Raw genomic sequence first — 9,312 nt, 5'->3', positions numbered from 1 at the left:
ACAGTGTTTCCTTGAAGTGCTACCTATGCTGTTCCTGCCCCTACCATGGGAGCTGAAAAATAAGCAAGAAAGCTTCCCAAATTAATACACAGTCTCCTTTTGGAATTAACATTAAACTGAGATTAATTTATCAGTGACAAACTTTACACAAAATTTCTGGATTACAATTACAGCTACATATACTGTGAGATGCAGGGAGTGGGGTTTACTCTGCTTCCTTGGTGAGAGTTTGAATGTAATGGCTCAGAAAGCAAAGGCTAGATTTTCAGTCTTCTATCTGAATGATTCCAGAGGTCAATGAAAGACATATGAGCTAATCTCTAAAATCCAAAGCATGTCCCAGTGATTCGCACATAAGATCAACCAGGTGATATATGAAAGACCGCCGTTATTCAAGAAAAGTCAGAGGTTAAAAATGGACATGTTTGATCCCCTATAAATAAAAAGTGGTTTGATGGGGAGCCATTTGGAGCTGCATACCATTTAGAGTAAGGCTTGTTTCAACTTTCTTATGAACTTGTGCTTGTCATAAACTTCTGATTTATACCTACTGGAAAAGGCGTGCCAAACACGTCTGGTGCTCCCGGCTGTCATGTGGATGCTAGAAATCTGTCCATGCAGCGTCTTGTCATTGGTTTTCAACTTGGCACAGAACAAACCCTTGTAAATAAGGAGAGATTTTGTGACATACAGTGCCTCATTTAAGATGGAAGCCTAGCCACATGGCACAGTTTACCTCGCGTAGCAACCCTGTCTAGTAAAGAAACCAAGTAGGTGCCTGTAAGAGTGTACGCAAGGCCAACAGATTGTGACAAACATAGACAAATGTAATCCAAGCAAATTTTACAAGGAGATAAATGTGAATGGATAAATAAATTGGACATAAATTGAAAAGAGAGATGACCAGCTTCTTAAAAAAATATACATATTTTCTTGGGTGGAAGAATAAAATGTAATACAGGTAGTTCTGAAATATAATGCTAAGAAACTGAAATAGTGGTAGTAAAGTTTTTAGAGCTCTTGTGGTAGTTGATAATTCTTGTCAAATTAACTTTGACTTATGGTGACCCCATGAATGGGAGATCTTCAAGTCACCCTATTATGGACAGCCCTATCACATCTTGCAGATTTAGGCCATAGGTTCCTATGTCCATCCATCTGGAATGTGAGTTTCATCTTTTCTTACTGCCCTCCACCTTACCAAGCATTATCATATTTTCTATCATTCCCATGTTCTCATATAGTCAAAGAACAACAGCTTCAAAGTAGTCATCTTGACTTTTAGGGAGAGTTCCTCTAGCACACATTTATTCATCTTTTTATTAGGCCATGGTATCTGTAGAACTCTTCTGCAGCACCACATTTCATATGAATTGGTTTTCTTCCTATCACTTTCTTCACTGTCCAGCTTTCAGAACCATGTTCAGAAATGAAAAACGAACGGACAATGCCAAATTTAGTATTTAGCATATATACTTAAGGATATTGTCTAGTTCCTTCCAAATCCTAGGACTTTATTATACAAAGATACTATTCTACTGCAGTTGCAATATAATGGATAATGAGCATATACCAGGACGATCACCTTCAGTATCACATCTTTTTTCCTTGCATAAAATTGCGCTGCTTAGAAAAGCTATGGTTGCATCTTCATACTTCTGCATACCCTTCTAAGTTTTTAAATTTAAAAAAGTCAAATAAAGTAATATTTTAAATAAACACAAATCAGATAGCTTGGAATAAGTGCAGGAAGGGGGGGGGGATTGTGGGAGAAAAGGAGAATCTCGTCCCCTGATATCACTTTACTTCTGGCATACCAGCACAGTAGTGGAATGAATCCATCCCATAGAGGGTGGTGGGAATGATGACAGATTTCAAGCTATTGTTGGGTTTTGTTGACAGTGGCAAGTGCCAAGTTATTCACAGGGAGGTGAGCATGCAGTAAGGTATGGACTGTCTCGTGCAATAGCAACCATCACCTTTGGTGCTGATTTGCTAGCTTTGTGGAAGAAGATCCTTAGTCTTCTGATCTTTTGTCTGCAGTCTCCATTCTGATTAATGGCTACACCAAGGTATGGAAAATCTTTAACTATTACAATGTTTTTATCATCTACATTAAAGTTATGTATATAATCTGTCATCATTATTTTGGTTTCTTAGTGTTCAACTGTAGACCTGCCTTTATACTTTCTGCCCCTGGCTTCCTTCAATAATCTTTCAAGTCTTTGCTGTTTTCTGCTAGTAGTAGGGTGTTATATGTATGTCTTGCATGGTTGATTGTCCTTCCACCAATAGTCAGACCCCCTTCCTCCAAACCTTATCCTTTTAAACGTATGATATTTTAGGCGCACAACTTAAACAGATAAGATGATAACATGCTGTCTTCCCTGAGCTTCTTGCCAATTGGAAACCATATATTCTGTCCTAAGAGTAGCTTCTTGTCCTGAGGACACATGAGGACAGCCATTTCTTTAACAGTGATCCATAGCTTTGCAGCTTTGCATTATCATATTCCTGACTAAATGGGCAAAAATTAGAGGCTCAAGAAAACAGCTTACTGTAAGTATCCCATGTTTAGTTCAGTAAAGATATTATGAGACATACGTGTCATGTTTCATGGGTCTCAAATGAAATGAAAACAATATTTTTAACAAAAGCCCCGGGGACATCAGGAAGAAGGGACACCAGGAAGTCATAACAGACTAGTTTTGATTGAAATATTCAAATGCAATATACTTACACAACAGATATCTTAGTGCTAAAGAGATTCTTATACGCATACAAGCTGTTATTATAATGCATTTTCTCTGAAAGGAATATAAAAAACATAAATCCAAAGTAGTCAGAGACAAATCAAACTCATATTCAAATGTTATGAATTAAGTCAGATTGTAATATATTCCTGTATCTTAAAAAACAAAACAAAAAAAAACTAGAATTGAAGCTATATTGGAGAGAAGTGTAATCCTAAAGTATATATATATAAACACAGCAAAGATACTTTGCTATACATTATTTTCAAGTATATTTATAATTATTTTAAGCATATATTATCTAAAGTATGTGATTTAAAGAATTATGAATGGTAAAATAAATTTGCATAGATGGATAAAACGAAATTAAATCAATGTACTGCTACTTCATCACACTAGAGAGTGAATCCACCTTGAATCCGGTTGCTGCCTCCTGAAGAATTCTGGGGTTTGTAGTTTAGGGAGGAGCCTTTAACAGCCTCACTAAACTACAAACCCCGAATACTGCAGGAGGCAGAAACTGGATTTATTTATTTATTTATTTATTTAGAAGATTTCTATACCGGTCTTCTCAACCTCGACGAGGGACTCAGGTTGGTTTACAGTGCATATCAAATACAATCATATAAAACAGCAAATACAACTCATTACATATTAAAATAGTACAACTCAGTACAATAAAAACCTCATCATTACATCATTACAGTTTCCTACACCAAATCGTCAATCCAGTCATGGTCATAATCATATTCATAGTCGCAGTTCATCATAATTCATCACAGGGAAGGTTCTAGGTTCAGTCTTTGAATGCCGCATTCCAGAGCCATGTTTTTAACGATTTCCTGAACGTCAGGAGGGAGGGGGCAGATCTAACCTCTAGTGGGAGCGAGTTCCAAAGCCGGGGAGCCACCACCGAGAAGGCCCTGTCTCTCGTCCCCACCAACCGTGATTGTGAGGGTGGTGGGACCGAGAGCAGCCCCCCCCCCCCGGAAGATCTTAGTAGCCTTGATGGTTCATAGGGGAGAATCTGTTCGGATAGGTAAACTGGGCCAGAGCCGTTTAGGGCTTTATAGGTCAACACCAGCACTTTGAATTGTGCCCGGAAGCTGATCGGCAGCCATTGGAGCTGGCGTAACAGAGGGGTCGTATGGTCTCTGTACCCTGCTCCTGTTAACAATCTGGCTGCCGCGCGTTGGACTGATTGAAGCTTCCGGGCAGTCTTCAGAGGCAACCCCACGTAGAGAGCGTTGCAGTAGTCTAAACGGGATCTAACCAGAGCGTGGACTACCGTGGCCAAGTCAGACTTCCCAAGGTACGGGCGCAGCTGGCTCACGAGTTTTAATTGTGCAAAAGCTCCCCTGACCACCGCCGAGACCTGGGGTTCCAGGCTCAGCGATGAGTCCAGGGTCACTCCCAAGCTGCGAACCTGTGCCTTCAGGGGGAGTGTAACCCCGTCCAGCACAGGCTGTAACCCTATACCCTGTTCGGCCTTTCGACTGACCAGGAGTACCTCTGTCTTGTCTGGATTTAGTTTCGATCTGTTGTCCCTCATCCAGTCCGTTACAGCGGCCAAGCACCGGTTCAGGACTTCAACAGCCTCCTTAGTAGCAGGTGGAAAGGAGTGACAGAGTTGGACATCATCTGCATACAGGTGACACCGTACCCCGAAACTCCGGATGATCTCTCCCAACGGCTTCATGTATATGTTGAACAACATAGGGGACAGTACAGAGCCCTGTAGGACCCCATAGTACAACGGCCGCGGAGTCGAGCAGGTGTCCCCTAATAACACCATCTGGGAGCGCCCCTCAAGAAAGGACTGGAGCCACTGCAGAGCAGTACCCCCAAGGCCCATTCCCGTGAGACGTCCCAGAAGGATACCGTGATCAACGGTATCGAAGGCCGAAGAGAGGTCCAGCAGAACCAACAGGGACACACTCCCCCTGTCCAGTTCCCTGCACAGATCATCCACTAAGGCGACCAAGGCTGTCTCCGTACCATGCCCCGGCCTAAAACCAGACTGCGCAGGATCTAGATAATCCGTGTCTACCAGGAACTCCTGGAGTTGCGAGTTAAATTGGATTAATTCTCTAGTGTGATGAAGTATAATTCATTCGCTAGTATTATATTTAAAATGTACTGCACTGCCTTTATTTATGAAATATGTGACTGAGCTAGGGTGAATTTATCTTGAATTCCCATAGCCACAAAGGAGCTTCCTTGATGTTTACCCCTAAGACCAGGATGGACACCAGATTGGGGGACTGCAGGACTCAAGCTCCTTGTTTTTGGCAGAGGGCTGGGGTTACTAGAATCCCTCCAGCAACAGCAAGAATATCCATGTGGGCAGCAAAATCGGGTAATTCCAACTGGATGCCCCCCACGAGGCAAACCAAGAGTGGGACACCTGGAAGTCCCTGAACAGACTCAGAAGTGGAGTTGGCAGATCATAAGACAACTTGGCAAAATGGCACTACCTAGAAGAATCCTCCACCTTGTGTGACTGTGCAACAGAACAAAGAACTCCACATCTGTATGCTTGGCCACAATGCCTTGCCTCATGCACAGAGGAAGAACTGTTTAAAGCTACAGACAATGCTGTTGCCAGTTTTTGGTCTAATACTATCAAGCTGCTGGTGATCCCTTTATTTTAACAGTTTTTACTTATCCATTTCTGCAATGCTTTTGACACAAAATAAATAAAACTAGAATTGGACTACCAATATTCCTATTTTGTTAAGACTCCTAAGGAACTATCAGCCAGAAGACTACTGAACAATCAAACACTAAGAAGTCATTTCTACAGTAACAGAAATCGAGGGCTAGACCATTGCCTCTTCCAGGCCTGTAGCCAGATGGGGTGCAGGTGTTTAAGGATTCACCCCCACCCCCAAAAAAATGTTTCAGGTAATAAAAAAACCCTAGTTTACTCATGAATTGGTTAACCAAACATGCTAAAGTGTAATATACATAACATACTATGTATACTACACTTTAGAAGAGGGCATACCCACACTAAACTATGTATTGCTATTAGCTGCCATCAAGTTGACATGGTAAACGTATGAATGAGGCACTCTATCATCAATGGCCAGGCTTTGCACATTCTGGGCTATGGCTTCCTCAATCAAATCCATCCATCTGTAATGCAATCTTCCCCCTTTTCCTACTGCCTTCTGCCTTACCAAGCATTATTGTGCTTTCTAGTGAGCCATGTCTTATTCAAAATACAACAGCACCAAATTTGAAATAAATTGATTTTTCTTGTCAATCTTCTACACTGTCCAGCTTTCACAACCATACATAGAAATGGGGAATACTATGACGTGGACACTCCTCATTTTAGTATTCAGTGATATATCTTTACACATCAAAATCAGGTCTACTTCCTTCATAGCTGTCCTTACAAGTCCTACTACCTCATTAGACAGGGTGAATTTAGTATCCTCTCTAGGAGATGGAGCCCCATGCTGGACATCACACTATGTTGTGTGACTTCCGGCAGATATCCTGCCCCCAACCAGGGTGAAAGCCTCGCTGGGCACTTTCCCCCAACACAGGAGGCTTCTCCGTGAGAGCAACACTTTCCCCATATGATGGGGAAAGCGTTGCCAAGAGGGAGAAGTGTGTGGGATGGTAGATTTGCCCCACTGTTTTGTTGCAGAGGCCAGGTGAAGCATTGACTTTGCCTGGCCTTTCTGGTGAGGCCCTTAGTCTTCTTTTAATTTCTTGATTGCAGTCTCCAATCTGATTAATGACTGAGCCAATACATGGAAATTCTTGAATATATTTCAGTGTAAAGTTATGTACTGAATTATGTACTATATGTACTGTGTAGAAAATTCCTTTATAGCAGGTGGTCTGTTTTGTAACTATGTGGAAATCCCTGAAGTCTGGCTACTTGTTTCATAGGATCAGAAGCCCAAAATGTCTGTTTACTGACATTTACTCTCATTAGCTCAATGAGAGAACAAGAGAGAACAGCCAGAAAATGTTAAATGCTGCCAGCAACCCCTGTCTCTCTCCAATGTAAGGTATCAGTGAATTGAAACAGCTGCTGCTTGCACACTGATGAATGCACCATGTCACATAATACTATGGCAGGAATGCAGTGCCTTTAAATAGGGGAGTGACAAATTTATTGCCGCAAAGAAGAATCTGCCTCACAGCACACATAGGCATTGAAGCACGTCTATCACCCAGGTTAATTAAACAAATAAATATATTGCTCTGGTTACTTGTAGTATGAATGCAAAAAAAAAAAAAAAAAGATTGAGATACCAGTGCCACTGCTTGCTGCTTTACTTGGTGAACTTGCTTAAGTTATGTTCAAAGGGGTGCTGTATGAGCTTTTTACTCCTTTCCGTGCATTGATACTACAAATGTATCCTTCATAATTAGGAATTGTGTTGGTCTGGTGACTAGAGGTGCATCTAATACTGTAGAATTAATGCAGTTTGGCACCACTTTCATTGTCATAACTCAATGCTATAGAATCATGGCATTGCAGTTTTGTAAAGTCTTTCTCCTCCTCTAAATAGTGCTGGTGCTTTACTAAACTACACCTCCAATGATTCCATAGTATTGAGCCATGGAAGTTAAAGTGGTGTCAAACTGCATTAATTCTACAACGTAGGTGTACTCTGGGTTGTATGTAGTAACATGAATTTAACCAGAGAAATGGGAGATGCTGCCTTGTGTGTAGACACCGACTTTGGAATCTAGATGGGGGGCTTCAAGATGTGGTTGGACTCTTATCAGCCTCAACCAGCAAAGAGTGATGGGGTTTACAGTTAAATAAGTTCACTATCCTTTGCTACAAAAGAGGAGAAAGTTGAGTAGAATGTGGGAAGGAGAAAGCTGCGTTGGAGAAAACTACTTGTTCCTGTTGTCAGCAGCACATTGTTACTAGACAAACAGTATGTTTGAAGATATCATATTAAGTTAAATATGCTGCAGAAGAAAGTGGTTGTCACTGAAGTAAGTTAAACTCAGTTCCTTATGATAACTTGATAATAACTGGGTCTGTTAAAATAGTATTTAGCTGAGAAAGATGCCAAATGATTCATGTCTGTAGGTTTAAATTCTGGAATAAAAAAAAAAAGAACTCTTATCATAGATTTGCATTTGTGATCAGACCTCAAAGTGGTTCCAGTACTGCTAGTTTTGAAAGAGACACAATGTTTTAGGACAGTACCTAACTTGTTCTTATTGCAGTTTGAGAACTTGGTGACTGAAGCAGAGAGATAAGATACAATGCATCACAATAAGACATTGTTTGTATTGACAACAATCTGTTCAAAGCATACATTGCATAGTAAACAGACAGTCTTGTCTTAATCTCAGGTTTCCTTCTCTTTTGCTTTTATCAGAACGTTTTTCAGGGTAAATAACCCTGGAAGAAGTCACGTATAATGTCTCACTTGACCACATGGCAGAAACAGCCTCTGGAGCAGAGGGAAAAAAACATATTAACTAATATAATTCCTCTTTACTTATCACTACAATTTACATTTGTATTGTTTTATATCTGAACAAGCTTAGCTTTAGTTTGGGTCCTGATTTAGGAGGAATGAATAATGGCTGTTAAGATTCCTCAGTTCCCACAGGTTTTCTGTGATTATGAAACTTACTGAAAATTCATATTATTTTACCATGAGAATCTGGAGTTCTTTGGAGATGTTATATATGATCACAACAAAGCATAACTCATGCATGGATGAGCAAAACAGATGGAATGTGCATACTGCTATATTTTCTTGAAGGAGATGTCTGAAAATGATGCAAGACAGATAGAGAGCTTTGCCTTTATTCTGATTCTGTCATTCTCTAGATGTCTAGTACTGTATCTTACAAACTGAGAGCTGTCAAAACAGCAATGAAGCATATACAACAATAATACCACAAGTTAAGGAAGATGCAAAATTATTGCTCTTTGTTCCCCCACCTTGCAGCTTTAAGTGTATATTGAGTATCCTGTCTCCAGGGGCAAACCAAGAATGGGCACATTCCACATTATTAGCATAAAAGGTTAAATTGGTTTGTAAAGTAAAAATAAGAATAGGAAGGACAAGAGACCTCTTCCAGAAAATTAGAAACATTGGAGGTAAATTTCAGGCAAAAATTGGTATGATAAGAAACAAAGATGGCAGGGACCTAACAGAAGCTGAAGAGATCAAGAGAAGGTGGCGAGACTATACAGAAGATCTGTATAGGAAGGATAACAATATCGAGGATAGCTTTGACGGTGTGGTGAATGAATTAGAACCAGACATCCTGAGGAGTGAGGTTGAATGGGCCTTAAGAAGCATTGCTAACAACAAGGCAGCAGGAGATGATGGGATCCCAGCTGAACTGTTTAAAATCTTAAAAGATGATGCTGTCAAGGTGATGCATGCCATTTTCCAGCAAATATGGAAAACACAAGAATGGCCATCAGACTGGAAAAAATCAACTTACATCCCCATACCAAAAAAGGGAAATGCGAAAGACTGCTCAAACTTCCGTACAGTTGCCCTTATTTCTCATGCCAGTAAGGTAATGCTCAAGATCCTGCAAG

This window comes from Anolis sagrei, chromosome 3 (genome assembly GCF_037176765.1).
Source record: "Anolis sagrei isolate rAnoSag1 chromosome 3, rAnoSag1.mat, whole genome shotgun sequence".
Lineage (NCBI taxonomy): Eukaryota > Metazoa > Chordata > Lepidosauria > Squamata > Dactyloidae > Anolis > Anolis sagrei.
Note: the sequence above shows the minus strand (reverse complement) of the source record.